Here is a 21,729-nt window from a genome sequence, read left to right as displayed (position 1 = left end):
TGATCTATTACATCTCTGGTCAGAATGGTCTGTAGTGGTAGATGGGCGCCATCTAGCTTTTCTGGTCTCAAGGTAGGTAATGTCGTTGTTCATGAAGACTACTGGTTGTATAGACTAGTTTCTTTTTTTAGTCTCTGGATTCCTTTTTTCTCTTTTGCTCTGGATGAGTAGAGACCAATAGTTGTATCTTAGATGACCACTAATACGTATGTCTTGATAGTCATAAAATGGCTATGTGACTGGCTTATGTATGTATTATACTGTACTTTCTATAATTATTTTAATGTGAACTTTCCCTACTTAAACAAATAAAAAGTTCACCATATAACAGTGTATGCTTTTATTCATAAGCAGTGGCACCCAATCTCGTGTATTGTGCATCTCTTGGGTGTTATAGTGTTATCTGTTTAATTTTCTTTTGAAAATATTACCATGAAGTGCATCATGTCTCCCAAATGCAGCAAACCACAGCTAGTGATAGCAGCAGCAAGAGGCAAAGGAGAAGTATCAATTGGAAGTGATTATTAACACTTCGTGTTGCTTAATAACTTTAACAAAAAGTTATTAAGCAGCATGAAGGTGGAAAATCAGAATATGCTATTGCTCACCATTTAGGCATGTTCGCGTAATATCCAAATCACATACATCCTATTTCACAGAACATATCATGGATGTTAAATGACACATGGCTGTGTGTATACACATACATACACACAAATATACATATATATGTGTGTGTATTTTATATATATAAAATAGAGTAGCCCTGGTGGTACAGTGGTTAGAGCTATGGCTGCTAACCAAAAGGTCGGCAGTTCGAATCCACCAGGTGCTCCTTGGAAACCCTACAGGGCAGCCCTACTTCTATCCTATAGGGTTGCTATGAGTTGGAATTGACTCATTGGCAACAGGTTTTTATGTATATACATGTATATAGAGAGTCAGAAATTTTTACTTCAAGGAATTGAAGTAAAGGGCTGTAAAGGGCTGGCAATCCAAAATCTGCAGGTTAGGCAACAGGCTGGAGATCACTACAGGCTTGTGTCTCTAAATCCACAGGTCAGGCAACAAGAATAATGTTCTGGAAAAATGCCTGTTTATAGCCTGGAGGCCTTCAACTGATTGACTGAGGCCCACTCATAATATGGAAGATGATTTGCTTTACTTGAGGCCAACTGATTCAGTCACATGTAATTACTTTATAGCAGTAAATAGAGTAGTGTTTTACCCAACAACTAGGCACCATAGCCTAGCCAAATTGACATATAAAATTAACCATTGCAACCACCCTAACTTCTGACATCAGTTGTAAGCTCAAGGGTCACCGAGATCACCCTTTGGTCCAATTATTTGTAGAAGGACAGAATTCAATGAAAGCTGATATACTCATGGTTATGGTTATTATAGGCAAAGGATACAGATTAAAATTAGCCAAAGGAAGAGACACACAAGGCAGAGTATGTGTTCCAAACATGATGCTTCCAGTTGTCCTCTCCTCATGGAGTCATGGACAACATTAACTCCTCCTGGTAACAATGTGTAACAATTCATACGGAGTATTGCCAAGCAGGGAAGCTCACCTGAGCCTTGGTGTCTAGAGTTTTTACTGGGGCTCCACGGTTGACTACCCACATGGCTGACCTTAGTCTTCAGCCTCTCAGGAGTTTGAGTCATGATACTGCATGACTCAAAGCCCCCGCCCTAAATCACATTGTTCCACTATCTGTTGTGGCCAGCCCTGTGTTTAAATAAAGACACTCCTATCTGGCATGACATTCCAAGGGCTTGGAGATTACCTTCCAGAAGGCCAGGACTCTCTGTGCAAGATTTAATACTGTATCGTTGCAGGCAGATTAAACAACCCCCAGCCCACACCAAGGACATGAATCCCTTCTTCCTGGAGGATTGACAACCTCTGGGGCATGATCCCTAGCTGTCCAGCTAAGAGCACAGAGCAAAGCTGTCCCCAGTGTCCAACCTACATGTTGAGGGGCGAGTAAGCCACTCTAAGTCACCTGCCTTTATGCTGTGTGCCACTCATTATTCCTTCGGTCATTCATTAACTCACCACTGAGCACCTGTGATGTGCCAGGCACTCTGGGGAGCACACAAAGATGGACAAAGCAGCACCAGTGCCTGCCCTCATAGAGCACCCACTCTAGTGGGAGACAGATAATAAAAAGTAAACCAAGTATTAAATAATTATAAATGACACTGCCTGCTATGGAGAAAACATAGGGCGGGGCTCAGAATAAAGATGGTGGGCCAAGGAGAACCTGCCTTAGGGTAGCAGGGAAGCCAGTCTTGAGAAGGTCCTATTTAATCTGAGGCCCACAGAATGAGACAGCATCCATACCAGCTGTGAGAACTGGCAGATGAGCATGCCCAGCAGAGGGGCACATGGGTCTCAGCTACCAGTTGGCACCTGTATACAGCCTATGAAAAGGCACCCTGAAGTAGAAACATAGCCCTTCCTTGTGGCTGTTGCAGTCTTGTCAGGACCCAAGGCTTGGTGAGGGGTGCATGTATGGTATCTCAGCCCCTATGCCGCCTTTGGTCTACACAGTGTACAGTGTGTAAACCTCACAATCCTACATGCTGGGCTTGGACAGTGCCTGAAAATTAGGCCTCTGGCCATTTTAATTCCATCTGACCTTGTCCACATTTAAATAATAAAAATAAGGTTGAGCCTATTACCAGGGACCATGGTTGCTGTAACTTGGGACATTCTTCATAAAGTCTCTGGCCCCTGGGCAACGACTGCAAGTCAAGGGGAAGATGGCGCTCCATTTCTGTCTTCAGGGCAAACTGCATGTGCCCACTCACTGGCAGGGTCTGGAGAAGGGGTTCCATGATTCCCTTGCAATAAAAGGCTGGATTTTTCCAGTTCTTCATCCTTTCTCAGGAACAAGTACATGGTAAGCAAAGGAGAAACTCTTACCTTCTTCTCAGCTCAGAGGTCTTTGGTAGAATTACAGCTTTGATCAATTCCATTTATCACACACACCCATGTACCCACACAGGTGTCTCCTCCTATGGAACATCACAGGTACCAGAAATGGACCTGGATTAAGGCCTGGGTTTGCTGTACAATAACAGGAAGAGCTGCACACCACCCCTCAGTTGGTATGATACAGCAGAAACCTGCCTCTTTTCATCATTGTTTGATTTTACTGTTTACCATGTTATTTAAAAGCTGGAAAGTAGAGAAAATTAAAAAAAAAAAAAAGGAAGCCACTCACAACCTTGCCATTCTAACAAATCGTTTATAGTATTGTTTTCCAGAGGTTTGTGTATTATTTCTCATTGCTGTTGTGACAAGCTAACACAAACTTAGTGGCTTAAAACAATACGAATTTATTATTATTATTTTAAATAATTTTTATTGTGCTTTAAGTGAAAGTTTACAAATCAAGCCAGTCTATCACATAAAAACTTATATACACCTTACTACATATTCCCAATTTACTCTCCTCCTCATGAAACAGCCTGCCCTCTCCCTCCACTCTCTCTTTTCGTGACCACTTTGCCAGTGTCTAAGCCCCTCTACACTCTCATCTCCCCTCCAGGCAGGAGATGGCAACATAGTCTCAAGCGTCCACCTGAACCAAGTAGCTCACGCCTCACCAGCAACCCTCTCCAACCCATTGTCCAGTCCAATCCACGTCTGATGAGTTGGCTTCAGGGATGGTTCCTGTCGTGGGCCAACAGAAGTACAAATTTATTATTTTGCAGTCAATTTTGGAGGTCAGAAGTCCACAAGCAGTCTCAATAGGCTAAAGTCAAGGCATTGTCAGGGCTAGTTTCTTCTGGTAGCTTTGAGGGAGAATCTGCTTCCTTGTCTTTTCCAGTTTCTATAGGCCACTGCATTCCTTGGCTCATGACCCCTTCCTCTATCTTCAAAGCCAGCGGTGTAGCATCTTCCAATCTCTCTCTCTCTCTGACCTCTGCTTCTACCATTACATCTCCTTCTCTCCCTCCATACCACCTTCTGTCACTCCAATTTTCCTGTCTTCCTCTTAGAAGGACCTTTGTGATTGCATTGGACCCACATTGATAACCCAGGGTAATCTCCTCATCTCAAGATCCTTCATGGAATCACATCTGCAAAGTCCCTTTTGCCCTGTCAAGTAACATATTCTCAGGCTCTGGGGATTAGGACATAGACATCTTTGGAGGGTCATTATTCTGTCTGTGGCCACAACAATGGACTTGAGAATTCCAAAGACCGTGAAGATGGCACAGGACAAGGCACCACTAAATTCTGTTGTACACGGGGTTGCCATGAGTTGGAGTTGATGTGGCAGCAACTAACAACCACATTATTCTATCTACCACAGTTGGTCGCTACAGTTTTTTATGTTGTAGTTACAATAATACTGAATATATGATTGCCTTCAACGAATATTGTATTAGAAATATTTTCACACATGAAATCTTTGTAACCATCTTTTATCAAGGCTGTGAGTACTCCAGGGGGCTGGAATATGCTTCAGTTTGCTCAAGCTGGAAACTAGGGTCTGTTCCATCCTGAGCTGCTATGCATCTTCCTTCAGTTGGCATTCACAAATTCTGGACTCTTATCTTAGCATGGGTTCCCAGGAGCAGCTCTGTGATGGTTAAGATTGTGTGTCAACTTGGCTGGGCCATGATTCTCAATGTTTTGGTAGTTGTATAATGTGATCAATTCCCTATTGAAATTTGATATGTGATCACCCCCCTGATGGAATCTGCTGAGTGGTACCGGTTGGGGTGGGGCCCACTGCCCCCTCAGCCTCATCTCTCTGCCTTCTGCCGCCTACTTCCTTCCTGCTCGCCTTGCAAAAGTTGTTGACTTGTTCTGGATGCAGCAGCTGTCTCTTATCTGACCCATAGTTCTTGGGACTTGAGCTAGCAGCTTACCTGTCCATCTTGGGATTCGTCGATCTTCACCGCCTGCGAGCAAGAGTCCTGCTCCCCAACCTGCCTATCTTGGGTTTACCAGCACCTGCAGCTACGTGACTCAGGAGAAACCTTGAGGTCTTGCCTGCTGACCTTGGGGATTCCTCCACCTCACAACCTGTGAGCGGAGTCCTGCTCCCCAACCTGCTCATTTTGTGTTCACCAGTTCCTGTGGCCGTGAATTGGGATGTGACTCTATCCTGATCCAAGGACTTGGGACGTTCCAACCCCTACAATCCCATGAACTGTTTCCTTAATATAAATCTCTCTTTATATATTTATACACATTACTGGTTTTGCTTCTCTAGAGAACCCAGCCTAAGACATTTGTGGAATGTCATGATTGAATTATGCACCCCCCCCCCCAGCCAAAATGTGCATGTCACCTTGGTTAGGCCATGATTCCCAGTAGTCTGTGGTTGTCCTCCATTTTGTGATTGTAATTTTATGCTAAAAGGATTAGGGTGGGATTATAACACCACCCTTACCCAGGTCGTATCCCTGATCCAGTGTAAAGGGAGTTTCCCTGGGGTATGGCCTGCACCACCTTTTATCTCTCAAGAGATAAAAAGGAAAGGGAAGCAAGCAGAGAATTGGAGACCTCATACCACCAAGGAAGCAGTGCTGGGAGCACAGCTTGTGTTTTGGACTTGAGGTTCATGTGCTAAGATGCTCCCAGATCAAGGGAAGACTGATGCATCACAAGGACCTTCCTCCAGAGCTGACAGAGAGAAAAAGCCTTACCGTGGAGTCGGTGCCCTGAATTTCGACTTCTAGCCTACTAGACTGTGAGAAAATAAATTTCTCTCTGTTGAAGCCATCCTTTTGTGGTATTTCCGTGACAGCAGCACTGGGTGACTAACACAAGGTCAAAGGGGTAGAATGGGCTTATGATTCTTATTACATGTTGCCCAATTGCTTTCCAGAAGGACTGTATTAGTTTACACAACCACTCCTGAGTAACTTTACTTGACTGTCTTAAAAATAAAGATCCTCTCTTTTTATAATAAAGGTATTATATCTTCATTGAAGAATGTCTCGGAATATAGAAAGAGCAAAGAACAAAAACAACAACAAAAATCACTTATAGCCCTATAAATTGAGACACAATGTTCGTTAATATTTACTGCATTTCTTTCTAGTATTTCTCTCTCTCTGTGTGGATGTACACCTAATTTCTAAAAAATATGGATATGATGTTGGACCTTCTTGGAACTATTTTAGATCTAAGGTACCTCATGTTTTTAGATATGCAGGGTAAAATATTTTATGGTGCTTATTCGGGATGTTTTCCATCCTCTTTTCTTAGTTAATTGTCATGGTAAGATCTGGCTGAGTTGATGTTTGATTCATAGGGACCCCATGTAACAGAGTAGAATTGTCCCATAGAGTTTTCTTGGCTGTAATCTTTACAGAAGCAGATTGCCTGGTCGTTCTCCCGCAGAGCAGCTGAATGTGTTCCAACTGCCAACCTTTCAGTAGGCAGCCAAGCACTTAAGCATTGTGCCACCTTCTCAACTGATTTAAAAACAAAAAACAAAACCTCACTGCCATGCAGTCAATTTCAACTGATAACAACCACATGTGACAGAGTAAAACTGCCCCATAGGGTTTCCAAATCTGTAATCTTTATAGAAGCAGACTGCCACATCTTTCTCCCACATAGCAGCTGGTGGGTTTAAACATCCAGCCTTTTGGTTAGCAGCCAACTGCTTAATCACTGTGCCACCAGGGCTCCTTTCTCAATTGATTATTCTTCTCCATATCACTGGAGAGGAGGCCTGCGTGTGTCCTCGCCTGGATGATGAGGGTCAGGGTACAGTGATGTGAGTGTGACCTGAGACACTTGACCACCAATTCTCAATCCTAATTCCTCCTACCCAGACTCAAATCTGATGAGTTCATTGGGAAATGGTTAGAAAAGGTTAGATTTTATGATAATTCAGTTTTGTAATCAAGGTAATTGATGCTGGTTAAAAGTAGAATACTTTTTCCCTTTAAAATAATTTGTATAAGTTGTATCTTCCATTTCTACCTTCATGGACTTCATCTTCAAGTATTTGGCAAAAGCAATGCTAATAAGTCACTTTGAGGTACAGGGACATCTGGCCTTGAAAAGAGAAGTGTTTCAATATAGGTTTTTAGAAGGGTGAGTGACTGCTTTCCATGCTGGTAAATATCTTAAGTAGAAGCCCTATGGCTGTAAGTTAGATATAAGAAAGAAGTTCCCTAAAATAAAATATTCTTACACTTGTTAAAAAAAAAGACCATTGCCATCAAGTCGATTCCAACTTATAGCAACCCTATAGGACAGAGTAGAACTGCCCCATAGGGTTTCCGAGGCCGTAATCTTTACAGAAGCAGACTGCCACGTCATTCTCCCACATAGTGGCTGGTGGGTTTGAACTGTTGACTTTTTGGTTAGTAGCTGAGTGCTTAACCACTATTCCAATATTAAAAAGAAAAACCTAATCTGTCCTGGATACTATACATTCTACCTGTAACCCATTGCCATCGAGTCGATTCCGACTCATAGCGACCCTATAGGACAGAGTAGAACTGCCCCATAGAGTTTCCAAGGAGCATCTGGTGGATTCGAACGGCCAACTTTTAGGTTAGCAGCTGTAGCACTTAACCACTACACAATCAGGGTTTCCCTGTATGTTCTGCTTGAAGGAAAGGGAAGTACTGAGTTAGGACCTGGAAGAAAACCCAGTCCAAACTGGACTAAGCAAAAAGGGACTTTATTGGCTCAGAGAGCTGGGAATCACAGGAGGTAGCCTCAGGCATAGCTAGATCCAGGAGCATGATGTCCCTAGGACCTGGTCTCTGTCTCTCTTTTATGGGCTGGCTTCATTCTTAGGGGAAGTCTCAGTCTCTCTCAACAGCTCCAGGAAAAGTCTCAGTTGGTTTCTTGGTCCAAAGGGATGGTTCAGAGATGGAGTCAGCTCCAAAAAAGCGAATCAACTGAAAGGAGGGGAAGAGAGATCATTCTCCTAAAGAAAAACTGCTGTCGAGACTGTTCTATTCCCACAAATCCCCTTTTCCCACTCACCAGGAATCCAGGGTCTTCCTCAGGGGCCCACTCTTGCTGGATCAAGCTCAAGGGGGGTGGTTATTTAAATGGCCCAAGGAAACCCAAGCGCAGGAAGAGTAATAGCAGCTCATGAAACAGGGGCCTGCAGCCGCCCTGCCCAGGTGCTCTGTACAATGGTCTCTTTAACTTCTCAAGACTCAACATGACCATCAGACCCAGGTCTACCTGAGAGACCCAAGGGCTCCAAGACCCTCTGTCTCACTTAGGCTCTGGGTTTTTTGTTTTTGTTTTGGTGAAAATATACACAGCAGGACATCCATCAGTTTCTACATGTACAGTTCAATAACATTGGTTATATTCTTCACATTGCGTCACCATTCTTGTTATCTCTACCCGTACTGTTTCACCACCACTGACTTTAGACTCTATTGCATAAACTTCTCATCTTTGCTTTAGAGCCACTGTTGACAATTTGATCTCATATACATAATTCTTTAAAAGAGCACAATGCTCATGTAGAACATTCTTTACTAATTTAGCTATGTAAAGATGTCTTCAGGGGACAATTTCAGTTCATGGTTTGAAGATTTTCTTAGAGTGATAGATTTGGGGGTTGTTCCAGTCTCAATAGGTCCAGTAAGTCTGGATTCTGTAAGAATTTAAAATTCTGTTCCACATTTTCCCCCTTTTGATCAGGATTCATCTACTGATTCCATGATCAAAACATTCAGTAATGGTAGCCAAGCACTATCCAGTTCTGATCTCATGGCTAAGGGGCAGTAGTTCATGGAGGCAGTTAGATCTGCAATCCAGCTCCTTCTCTGATTCCTGGGTCTCTTTCCTTTGCTGCTCCTGGCAGATACAGACCAATTGTTGTATCTTGGATGGCTGCAGTACTCACTGAACTAGGGAGTAGAACAGCAACTCTAAAAACATTATTAGGCCAAATGACTAGAGAGTCCCACAAGGCTCTGGGTTTTTTAGTTAAATTTGCAAGAGAGGAACTGATTGGCTGGGTTTGGGTCAGATGCCTACCCTCAGCTCAATCAGTTGTGGGGGAGGGGCTGAAGGGGATGGAGGTTATTACCTGGTGTAAAAGACTGCCTTCACCTCCTCCCTCCTTCGGGCTGTGGTGGGGAGGAGTCAATGAGTCACAATTCTAGTAAAGTTGAGATTCCAACAGTAGAGCATCCGCTCCTAGCCCGTGTGCGCGAAGCCACCTGGTTTTGCCCTGCCTCTCTGAGGCCCTTTCCTCCCAAACTCTGCCTCACTGCACGGGGTAGGTGACTCAGTGTCTTTCTCCGCCCTCCCCTCTCCTCTCAGAGAGTGAACTGCTGCCTTCGTGTGAGCCCTGTCTACATTCTCTGGGCTGCCCTTTATGAGTTCTCTTCTTCCTCAACACCCTGCCACTTCTAACCCGAGTTGCCAGTTGCCACTTTTCCATTTAATCTGCTGCCTGCTCCAGTTGCCTACTCCTTTCGCTTGTTCCGCAGCTGGCTCTGTAGCCCAACACCTTCCGCCTTCGGGGACGTTTGTTGGCCTAAGCGCATGGCCCGCAGACTCTGCATTCAGCGTGAATCCGTTAATTCTCGAAGCCTGCTCCCGGTAGGCCTCCCGCAGGACGCCGGGGACACTCGGTGGTGAACTAGATGAGCAGCTTGAGTCATCACGCGTTCACAGCTTAGCGAGGACAGCGATGGCCCCACCACACACATGAACCGAGAGCCGCGGTGCAGGGCCAGGCCCGGGGCTGCAAGCGGGCTGCCCGCGATGCGCTCGACTGGCAGGCCGGAATCACCGTTTACTTCGGCGCGTGGTGATACCCAGCTGGGGACGTTCTTGCAAAACGCAACGTTTTTTACTTCTCGGAAAAGGCTTGCGAGCAGCTTTGCTATAGCGGAAAAGTGCTAATTTGCAGTGCAAATTCGGCGCAGAGGGGAGTTTTCTCCGTGATCGTTCCTACTAGCGCAAGGCTCTGCCAATCCCGCGCCTTGTGCAAGCGGGACCCAGACGCCGGAAGCATTGTGTCAGCAGCGCAGAGGAGCAACAGTCCGGGCCGCTACTCTGTATCCACGCCACCTCCGGTTCCCAGTTCCCCAGCCCCGCCTACAACTGTCTCCAGGGGCTCGCAGCCGGCTGTAATACCCCGTGGCCTGAGAGCCACCTCGCCCACCCAGGCTAGGCCCTGTTTCAGCACCATCCGCTACATCAACTCCCGGTGGTCTCCCAGCCCCGAGGCCGAGAGGGAGGCCCAGTAGCCTGAGAATCTTGTATTAGCGCGGGGTCCCCTCGGCACCGTTCAGCTAACCAGACCCCCCTCCCCGAACGCTTCTACCCTGACGGAGGTTCCAGCAATGACTAGCCCTTGCGGGGCCGCCAGGCGTGTCCCTGCGCAGGCACAGATCCGTGCGCACGTCAGTCCCACCCCTCGCTGTCGCCCCGTGCTCGTGCGCACGCAGGCACTCCCCCGCACACGCACACGCACACGCCCGCGAGCACACTCGGCCGCTCAGGGCGCTTAAGAGCCTAGAAGGGTCAGCGCGCCTAGTGCGAACCGGAGTGGCCCGGAGCAGGGCCCTGGGCGGTGTCCGGGGCGGGCCCTGGGCGGAGCTCGCCCGACTGGGAGCGCAGGGCGGGGGCGGGTCCGCGCCGCCGCCGTCCGCGCTGCCTCCGCCCCCGGTCCGCCGCTCGCTGGGTTCGTCTGCGCCGCAGCCCCCGCCGTAGTCACCACTGAACCAGCTGCTGCCGCCTCTGAGGTAGGCGCAGTGGGAAGGGCAGTCTCTGCCTGCGCCCCGTGCCGCCGACCGGGCCCCTGGGTAGCTGAGAGGGAGGACGTGGGAGGAGGAGCGGGCGAGGGCGAGGGGCCCCCGAGCCCGGCCTGAGGGAGGGAGAGGGAGCGGTCCGCTCGGGCCTGGCGGGTCAGCCGCGGACGGAGCAGGCCGCACGGGCGGGTGCCGAGTGGGCCCGGGCGGGGAGCGGGAGGCCGGGGATCCAGAGGCGCCTGCGGCTAGGAACGAAAGCCGCCCGGACATGCGGGCGGAAGGGCACGGGCAGCCGCGTGGAGCCCCGGCCAGCAGCGGGTCTAGGTGACCTTCCTCGGCGCCCTCTGGCCCACGATTCTGACAGCCCTGCTCGGGCTGGGGCACGCCCGCCGCCGCCCACGCTGCCCGGGCCAGACCCGCGGCCCTGTGCGGGCCACACTGCCGCCGCAGGGATGAGCCGCAGGTGGCGACTGCGGCCCCGCGCCCCGCACGCTCTGCCCAGTCCACGCCCGAAGGAGCTGCCACCCGGCAGTACGCGCGGGCCAGCGCCTCCCCGGGCGGAACGGGTGCCGGAGAGTCGATTTAGGCCTCAGGGGCCGGACTCGGGTTTAGGCCTCAGAAGAGGAGGCTGTGCGGGGATCGTTGTGGCCCCTGAGGCCTTAGAAGGGATTTCTGGTTCGGTCACTCATTCATTCACCGAACACGGCTGTGTGCATGCAGGGAACTAGGAGCTCGACTTTGGGTTTGAGGCCCGCAGCATAAGTGAGTTGTGCAAGGTCACACAACTGGGAAGAAACCAAGCCTAAGTTTTCTTATCTGTAAAATGGGAGCAGCTATACCTCTCCTTCTTGGGGATTTTGGGAAGAATAAAGTGAGATGATTAAGTTGTAAAACCTTCAGAACCTTGCCAGACTCCAAGAAGGCCTCGGTAAAAACCATGAAACTTAACCAGCTTCAGACTTTTGGGGAAGATCAAGTCCATCCTCCTCAGAGCGCTTTCCTCCACGTGGTGTTCTCCAAAGGGCTCAGAAAATGTAGTCCCTGTTATTTTAAACATTATGGAGGTATTATTAATAACCGTTTGTGTGCAAAGCATTGAGTAACTTTAAGGATAATTCACAAAAAATCTTGTAAGTTTACAGACTGATAAAGTCAGGCTGGGGCAGGAAGTTTGAATGCAGGGGGAGACCCGGCTGCACCCCATGGCCCCATCTTCTTGACCAGCCTCCCCTCTCCAGAGAGGATAGGGAAATGGGCTCTTCCTTTGCCAAGATTTCTGCTCTTTCCTAGGCCAGGGCTGACTCCCCAGGGCCTGACTTCTTTCTCTCCACTCCAGCTCTGGTCTAACTGAGCTCCTGGGGGGTCAGGCTTCGACCTGGTGCAGCCTTGTTCTTAGGGCCTGCAGTGGCACCTGGCAGACAGTAGGTGCTTGAGAAGGATCTGTGGGGGTAAGTGCACTATTGCTTTTTTTTCTAAGAGTTGACTCACTGTTATTGACAAAAGGTTAGTTTTATTATTCAGGCATCTGGCACATAGTAGGTGCTCAGGTGTGGAATGATTGAATGGGCATAGGTAGTGACTGCAGGCCCAGACCATAGTCCCGGATCTTGGACATCGTTTTTTGGGCGACACACATCTCACTCACTTCCAGAAAATGGCCTCACTTAGCAGAGTCTCAAAGATTTAAAGATCTACAATGGTATGTACATACAGCCTTGGAGCCGTGAGAGGCAAAAATCACAGTGAAACCTGTGAGAGCCAGAACTGCCATGTTTTTCCAGGTCTCACAAGTTTTCTGCCTTTGACAGGGTATAGGCTTAACACCTTTCTATTGCTCATTTTAGTGGAAAATATTTGCATTTTTCTTTTTTGATAGGTTTCTGCCTTACACAAGTTCCAGCTTTCGCAGGTTTTACTGTATTTCCTATTTTGAAATAACTGCTTGAAGTGCATTATCTTCATTCTGTGACTGTCCAAGTCCAGAAACTTGTTGAACTGGTGTTTCTGGGCTTGAGAGGAGGGTGACATGGGTGAATTGGGATTCTCTGAAAGGCCTTGAACTGGCATCCCTCCCTCTGTAGTGGTGCGTGAGTGGGTGGGTTGATGGCTTCTGCTGGAGGTGCCCTGGGTGAAGCCTATGCCTGACCCCACTGGGAGAGGGAGCTGTTCTCAGTTGATTATTTAGTTTTATCTCTGCAGTTCTAGAATGGGAGTTAGGGTGGGGAGCCATTTATAGACATATTTTACAGATCAGAAACCTGGAGCTCAGGACTTGGGGACCATATGGTGAGGAGGTGCCCGTGGGCCTTTGGTCTGCTGGACACTGGGCAGATGTGGATGAGGAGCTCCAGGCTGGTGGCGATGAAGGCGCTAACCCCTCATTCAGTGCTGCAGAGGCACTGAAGTCCACTTTACCCTTGATGGAATATCCCATGGTATAATGCGTCAGAATCGGCTTGACGGCAACCAACAACAACAAAGTCTTTGTTGATAGTGACTGGGAGGGGAATATCTGTGCTGAGAGCCTTCCATAGTCCAACCTCCGACAGTCCTTCTGGGTGCCCACAGGGTCTATGGTCCATGGCCTTTGGTTCCCCAGAGATTCCTGTGGTAGCTGCCAAGGAAAGGTGACCAGTGAGATACTGAGCCTGGCACAGTCAGGGGGGATGTGCGTAGGGATGAATGGGATTCTAAGTCCGTTACCTAGAATAGGGCTGGGAAGAGACCTGGAAAGCAGTCTGGGCTCAGAACACAGGTGACATGAGCTGTAGGGTCTAATACAAGTCAAGCCACTTTCTGGTGCCTCACTTTCCCAGTATAAATGTGTGATCATCATCATCTTAGCAATTCTTTATTAAGGGCCTGATCAGCACCGTCCTGGGGGCTTGGCATGTGTTCGGTGACATTGAATCCACCGCCCTGCAAGCCTTGGGAGAGAGGGACACTTGTCTCCATTTCATGGGTCAGGAGACTTGAGCACAGAGAGGTGTGGTAACCACCCCCAGGTCACACAACTCAGCAGAGGTGGAGCTGGGACTCAAAGACTGATCTGGCTAGCTCCAACGGTGCTTTCATACGTAGTTGACACTCCAGCAGGCTGTTGGAAGGAGAAAATGGATGTGCAAGCCCTTTGGAAACTAGAAATTGCTGTTGAGATGTTATTCTTTCACACTGGTTGGAGTGAGTGTGTGCATGGCTGGGCGTAGGCCAGCCGGCAGTGGACAGCAGTCAGTGGAGTCACCCCTATTTGTTGCAAAGACAGTGGTGCTGGGTGTCTGTGGGGCAGAGGGTCAGTTTTTCCTGGGATGTGGGGGGAGACATCCTTCCAGGATCTGGTGGGACAGTATTTGACTAAACAATATCTCATTATGTTCAGGAAGGACTCTGGACCCTGCAGTTCAGGGTGACCTTCGGGCACCTGTACAATGGCCATCATTATACTAGGAAATATGTAAAATGAAAACCTGTAATAAAGTACTAGCTGTGATTATTGCACGTTTAGTGTGCGCCAGCCACTGTACTAAGTGCTTTATATAAACACTGTAATTCAGTCCTCACAATGACACTGAGCCAGGTGCTTGCTTCTTTCCCATATTAGAGCCAGAGGAAAATGTAGTACCAAGGTTGTGACTTGTCCAAGGTCACATAGCTAGAAGGCAGTGGAATAGCTGTGAATTCAGGTCTGCTTGACTCCCCAGTGTGCCTGCCGAAGCACTGTATATTTTAAACCCACTCCGGTCAAGCCAGGCCGGTCAAGCCAGGCCATGAGGCTCCAGGGAACTTGAGGTATCTGAGGTCTGGTAAGAGTCTTGAGTGCGCCTGGGACCCAGACCCAGGTGTGCTGCCCGCAAGTCCAGGCCCTCTTCCCTTGATGGGTGGGTGGGCAGGCTGCCCCTGAGTCAGCTACATTCTCTTGAGTCTCACGGAAGGTGGTGCTGGCAGTGTCCCAGCTTACAGGGTGTTTTAAAATAGAAGCAACGCCTGGAAAGCCGGGCTGCCCGGTGTGAGCCTGTGGTGGGGGAGGAGTGGCGAACAGCTGCATTGGGAGCTCAGGCGTGCTACCAGAGCACAGGGCCACTGGCTTTGCCAGTGTCCTGGAGCCTGGGTCAGGGACTGTCCCCCGGGGCTGCCTCTTCCTGGCTTGTGGGTGATGGGGAAGTGCTAGGGTATAAGGGGTGATTGTGCTGCTGTGGGGAGGCGGGAGGTGGGGGTGGGGTGACTTTCAGAGATGAGCTTGCCTCCTGCTAGGAAGTTCCTTTTCCTAAGCCCTAGGTTTGGGGTCAGGGGGAGGTACTTTTTGCTCTAATCCCTGGCTGGTTCTGCTACAGGTTGGCCCAGTTCTGTCCTAGAAAGCCACCTGTATGCTACCTGTATGGTGCTGGAGAAACAGCAGAGCTAAAGGATTTCCCACATTTCTACCTTCCTGAGGGGAATCCTGGGATGATGGTGATTGCTGTGTTGACCTGGGTCTTTCCAGGAATCATATATGTGTACTCACATGGGGTAATTAAATAGAGTTTAGTGAAGGGATCTTTTACCAAGGTGTGGACCGGGTGTAAGGCACCTAACAAGCATTGCAGCACTGGTTGGTTAACACCCCTAGGCCTGCAGGTTGAGGGGTGGTTAGGGGAACCAGGAGAGAGCTGGAGTGCCGGAGGCGGGGGGGGCCCTGCTGGCAGGAGCTGAGGCCTTGGGTAGAGGAAAGTTGTCACTGTCCACCTGAGGCCCAGCAGGGAGGAAGCCTGGGTGATGAGTATCCCCCACCTCACTTTTCCTTACGCCTGTCTTTTGCCGGGGCCTCCCAATGGCCAAATCCGCTGGAAGCCCATTAACAACAGTCCCTAGTAATCAGCTCTTGGGGCACAGAGCAGGATAGAGATGGGAGGAGAGTGTATCTAGAAGGGCAGACAAGGAATATCCAGCTTGATTGTGACCACTCACCATGTGCCAGACACTCCTAAGTGTTCTACCTCTTTAGCTTAGTCCTTACAACACTTCCATTAGAAAGCCATGATTTACAGGTGAGGAAAATGAGACTTAGAGAGTAGAAGTGGCTCGTCCCAGGTCACACAGCCAAGAGCCAGGGCTAGCTAGAATGTCTGCCGGGCTCATAGCCCCTTCCGGTAATCACTGTGCCCTGCTGCCTGGGCATCTGGGCAGATTGGGAATGTCAGTGGCAGGCAGCTCCTGCTCTGTGGGTCCCAGACCTGCCACACCCTTGCTCCTGAGAGACTTCTCCCAGCTGTTGCCTGGCTGAGCCTTGGGGCTGCCCTGCTCCCTGTGTCAGCCATTGCAGTGCAGTGGTTGTGGCTCTCTGCCCAGCCTAGATTCTTCTGAGGGAGGCTCTGCAGTGAAATGGCATAAGTCAAGGTGGAAATTCTGGTGGGTGCTTGGTGCAGAGCAGGAGCCCACTCTTGTTAGTGGCATCTGGGGCTGTCCTGCCTGTTAGTCAGTGAGAGGATGAGAGGGAGGGTAGGAGGAGTGCCCCCTCCCCTAGAACCTTTTGAACAAGCGCCCAAGGTGATTCCCATGCACAGTATCAGAAGCCTATGTCTTGTGCCCACCTTCTGGGCCGGGGTGACGAGTGGAGTGGCATGTGTCCTCCACAGACCCTGCCTGGTGACCCCGCAGTCTCAGCATAGTTTGACTCTGTTTTTGGAGCCAGTGTAGACACGGTCTAGAATACGTTTCCTTTTGACATGTCTACTGCAACAGCCTGTTAGAACGTGACTTATTTCAGCAACCCGAGAGCAACACGAGACAATTTCAGAAATAGTGAGGGCTTTTTTTTTTTTTTTTTCCCGTCCTTAACTTTCAAAATTAATCAAGATAATATATAAATTAAAACATTTAATTGTGTCATAGGTAGCTTTTTGATTACCACATGGGAATTTCCTTTTTTTCCCTCCCATTCTGTGACTTTATGTGGGGCAGTGATGGCTCAGTGGTAGAATTCTCACCTCCCACGTGGGAGACCTGGGTTCAATTCTCGGCCAGTGCACTTCAAGGGCAGCCACCACCCATCTGTCAGTGGAGGTGTGCGTGTTGCTATGCTGTTGAACAGGTTTCAGCGGAACTTCCAGACTAAGACGATCTACTTCTGAGCAGCAGCCGGTGAAAACGCTGTGGGTCACGATGGACTGATCATGGGGATGGCACAGGAGTGGGCAGCATTTTGTTCTGTTGTGCGTGGGGTTGCCTTGAGTCGGACCAACTTGAAGGCAGCCAACAACAACAACTCCTTAGTTTGCAAGTACCGTAATTTTTATTCACTCATTTCCATATTGATGAACATTTCAGTTGCTTTCCGGTATTGTTGTAACAAACAGTGCTGCAGTGAACATCCTCATAAACACATCTTTGGGTGTGTGGGTACTCCTGTAGGGTGAGTTCTTAGTAGTGGGATAACTGCTGGGACTAATTAATGCACGGCTGTTTAGACATTGCCCAGCAGTTGCCCTCCGAAAAGGCTGTACCAGTTGTACTCCAAGTGAATGTGAGTGGCTGTTTTCCACACCCTCACCAACACTAGAGAGTATCATTTACATTTTTGCCAATCTGCCGTTCTTAAACACAGATCTGTCATTTGCTCTAGTGGCTCCCTGAGTCCCTTAGAATAAAACCCATATTTGGTTTTGAGGTCAGAGTAGACAGCACTCACTTCTGAAGGCACTTGTTCTCCTCAGCCTAAGTTCAGCTCTTCTTAGGCTGAGGTAGGGGCAGGTGGGTCCTAGTGACGAGTTTCCCCATGTCTACCCCTGGTGGTGCTGCAGTAGGCAGCCCCTACTGCCTAGTCATGTTGTAATTTATTTAGTCCCTATTGTTAGGTACTAAGTTTCTATTATATTGTAATTTAGTCATTGTTGTTAGGTACTAAGTTTCTACTACCCTTTTTTTTTTTTTTTTGGTATTATTAATAGCAAAAAACCTTAATGGTCATTGAATACCTACCATTGTCAGGCCTTGGCATCTTTATACATGTGGCTTTTCCGTATTTTGGATAAATCTGTGCATGACAGGCTCTGCGTTGCTTTTAGTTCAAGGGTGTGATTTGGGGGTAGGTGTGTGTGTGGGAGGAGCCCTGGAGGCATAGTAGTTAAGTGCTTGTCTGCTAACCGAAAGGTTGGTGGTTTGAACCTACCAGCTACTCTATAGGAGAAAGATGTGACGGTCAGTTTCCGTAAAGCTTACAATCTTGGAAGCCCTATGGGGCAGTTCTACTCGCTATGACAATGGTTTTTTTTTGTTGTGTATGGGGGTGCTGTGACCAGAGCAGCTGCCACCGCTGCACAGCCAGTGAGTCAAGGTGGATGTGCTCCCCCTCACCAAGATGGAGGTTATGTAAACATTATGCAGACCATGCTGGGTGATACACTATCCCTCACCTCTGAGGCTCCAGTATAGGCAGGATTTTCATTCCACAGCTGGAGAGGAGCTTGCATAATTTGTGCAAGGTCAACCAGGGAATGGTTGGGTAGGTAGGCTGACAGGTGGTGGAGGGGAACCGGGGACTCTTGTTGCCTGGCGTGACTTGCTGGTCTTAAAGTCATCAGTGGCTGTAGACAGGTATGCTCAGCCCAGCTTTGCTCACCTTTCTGCTTCCCATTCACCTGTGGGAATGAAGCTCCCAGGCTGTGCCCTGAAGCCACCGTCCAAGTGGGAAGCCCTCTGGCCATAGTCTTCCTGGGCTCCTTCTGACTTCTGCTGTGCAGGGCTGGCCACCCTGCCATGTCAGACTGCACCCTGTTTCATGCTTAGCTTCTAGAGGCAGGGTTTTGAAAGCACATGCAGTGGGTATTGCAGAGACAGCTTTCTGTCAGTAAGTGCACAGAGGGTGAGCGAGCTGGGGCAGATCTGAATGGGAGGAGGGACCAGGGCAAAGTTTCAGCTTCCAAGTCAGTGCCCCCAGGGTGTTAAGTGAGAAGGCAGGATGCCCAGTTCTCTTCCCCTCAGGCCTGGCTTGAGAAAACACAAATGGAAATCCAAATGTTGGAAGGAAATTCACCAAAAGGCCCAGCGACTGTGAGGATGATGAGATAAGCATTATAGTGATAGGACTGCTACACTAAAATTGGCTTTTGAAGTGGGTGCTGAGAACTCTGCAAACATGGGTGTTTTCTGGGGACTGTTTGTAGTTGTCAGGAAGCCGAGCTTCCCAGGGAGAGGCAGTGCCATCCCAGACTGTTCCTCAGCCCTGCCAGATAAATGCAGCAGGTGACAGGAGGTGGAGCTGCTGTGAGACAGATGGGGAACAAGGGAGCAGGCCAGAGACGCACCAGAAGCAGGAAGGGAAGCTACAGCCAACTGTACAGCAGTCGGGGGCCTTTAGTGAAGGGATGAGTCATCCTTTTGCTCTTCTTGGTGGGCGGTACCTTAGATCCAGGAGTGGATTGGACTCCAGTTAGCCAGTGGTTCCTGTGTATCACCTCTGCCAGGCGCTGTGCTGAGGAGGACGCCTACCTGAGTGAGGAGGACACTTACCTGAGGGTTCCAGAACTGGGGAGATGGCGCTTCATTGTCTGCCTTTAAGGAGACAGGGAAGGTGATGCACAAATGAGAAAGCTAGCATTCAGCATGGCTAAAATGAAAAGTGCTGGCACTTAAGGATGTTTTCATTAACTGACAAGTTCATGTAAGTACAACTGGTAACCAAATAAGTGAGGTGTTGTGGAACCTCCTTGTTCATGGTAAACTCGCCCTTCAAGGAAGGGAGCTCTGGCTTCAAGGAGAGCCTGGCCTTATCCAGCGTCCTGCCTGCTCTTCTGCACTCTGCCATCCCAGCTCTTGTCCTGGGGTGGCAGTCTCCTTAGTGGCTGTACTTTAGGCTGACATTTGTTTCTAGCGGAGTGTTGTTTGATAGGTGGTTCGATTGTTGGGTTTTGGGGATTAGCGATGAGAGAGGGCATTAGGGGAACATTAAGTGTTGAATGTTCTGCCTTTTCTATGAGGGAGGGACCAATCCAGATGTGAAGGATGCTTGTGTCTGGGGAGGCTGATCTTGGAGTGTTTATTCTGTGGAGCCAGGAGGGTAGCTTGGAAGGCCCTGGCCTTTGAGCTATGGGGAGGTCTTAGCTGACCCAGAGATTTTGTCACTGGACTGCGCCTCCCCAGGACTGAGTTTATGGTCAGCCAGGTATGGGGAAGCTCCAAAGAGAGGTGCTCAATCCATTGATGCCTTGTTAATGCTGACAGGGATGGAGAATGTTCTGAGCCCTTTGAGGTGTTCTCCTGTGGATCTCCTAAGGGCCGCATTACCTCAGCCTTCTTTGCTTCATCCAGGAGTGTTTTGTGTTGGCCTCTCCTGGGGGGGGGGGGGCAGGCCCATCACTGGCTGCGCATTTGCCATCAGGCAGGGGGCATTTCTCAAGGACCTGGTAGATGGTTTTCTGGTCTGCCCTTGGGGTGGGAGTGCCTGTGGGGCTTGTTCAGACTTGAAAGAGCCAGTGGGAGTGCCAGAAACGGATCTTCCGTGTCTTCGCTGTATCTTGACCCTAATGTGGGCACTGAACTTTGGTTGCGTAGACAACAGGCTGGGCTGCCCATGGTGCCAGCCTGATCATGTGCAAGAAATAACAACAGCAGCAAAAATAGGACAGTAAACAGCTCGCTGGGCTCTCTTCCCTGCTCTGACACTAAAGTGAGTTGGGGCAGAATTAGCAAAACATCTGAAAAAAGCTGTATGGGATCTGGACCACAACTTCATGATTTAAGAATTACGGAAATTTATCGTCGTTTCTTTTACAACCTACTCATTTGTTCTGTAGGCCTGTGACCTCTTTGAAGCTAAGGCCTTAGGAATGCAGTTTCCAATTATGATATCATTCCCCTGGGAAAGCTTGAGCCACTTTGCAGTGGGCTCCTTTTAAAAAGGGGCCCACATTCTCCAGGAACATGCCGTGTGTGTGTGTGTGTGTGTGTATGTGGACATATATGTGCAACTTAGGGTAGTGAGATTCAATTTGGCAATTTAGATATATTGTATTTTTAAAAATTAATGGACTGGACGGTTAATTGAATTTCTGGCTAATGGAGGCTAATGTTATTCTGGAGATGGAGAAGGTGTGGGAGGTGGTGCTTTCTCTGACCACTTCTCTGGTTGGAGTACATACTGTGTGCTGTCCCAGATTGGAGTTTTAATCCTGTGTATATAGCATGTCAAAGCAGACCTGCAAGGACTATTTCAGTTATCTCTTTCCTCAAACACTGAGGTGTTCATTAAATGATGGTTGATCGACTTAGTGATCAAGTAACAATCCCACGCCGTACTTGGTTTGACAGTTGATTTTTAAAGCAAAGGCATACTGAAGTTCGATAAATGTTGGCCTGAAATAAATTGAATTAAATTGTTTTGAGAGATATGATTGCATTTTCCTTTTATGTGAGAAGTTTCCTAACTAGTTAGGCTTTACTATATTTCCTGTGAGGCATGGGATACTCTAAAAATGGGTTCCCTTTCAATGCAAAAATTCTGTGAAAAGTTGAGCCCATTTGGGCACATAGTAGATACTCCTGAAATATTTGTTGGGTAATAAATATATTATTCATATATGGAAAATATGTTACCATGGAAAGCTCTGATTTCTGTTCATTGCATTTCATGTCTTAGCAGCCAACATTTTGTAAGAAGATATGGTTTACTGGCAACTCAGTAAAGTAGCTGGCTCATGGGAATGTGTCTTTGACACTTAATTCATTCAGCAAATATTTACTGACTGCAGCTGTGTTCCGGACCCTGGGCTGAGTCCTGGGGATGCCAAGGAGAAGTGGTCTGAAGTCAGCCTGATCTGATGTAAACAGAGACTTAGTGGGTACCAAGCTCTGACCACAAAAAGAAGCATGAGACAGCACAGGCTTCTCTGCCCACACCTGGGAGGAGAAGTTACCTGGAAGTCTTAGTGCCAGGCGATTTTTTTTTTTTTAATTTTGCTTTAGGTGAAAGTTTACAGCTCAAGTTAGTTTCTCATACAAAAATTTATACACACATTGTTA

General features: G+C 48.5%; 1 protein-coding gene across 1 annotated transcript in view; it reads left to right on the top strand.

Annotated features, from left to right (window-relative positions):
• The first annotated feature begins 10,643 nt into the window (after nucleotides 1-10,643).
• Nucleotides 10,644-21,729, top strand: part of VDAC1 (voltage dependent anion channel 1) — a 31,994-nt gene continuing 20,908 nt past the window's right edge. The window contains exon 1 of the mRNA XM_064276243.1: nucleotides 10,644-10,734. The gene's annotated coding sequence lies outside the window, so the exon portion shown is untranslated. The remainder of the gene's footprint in view (nucleotides 10,735-21,729) is intronic.

The sequence above is a fragment of the Loxodonta africana genome, chromosome 2 (genome assembly GCF_030014295.1).
Source record: "Loxodonta africana isolate mLoxAfr1 chromosome 2, mLoxAfr1.hap2, whole genome shotgun sequence".
NCBI lineage: Eukaryota > Metazoa > Chordata > Mammalia > Proboscidea > Elephantidae > Loxodonta > Loxodonta africana.
The sequence above is the reverse complement of the archived record's forward strand: the minus strand, read 5'-3'. Positions and strand labels throughout refer to the sequence as shown.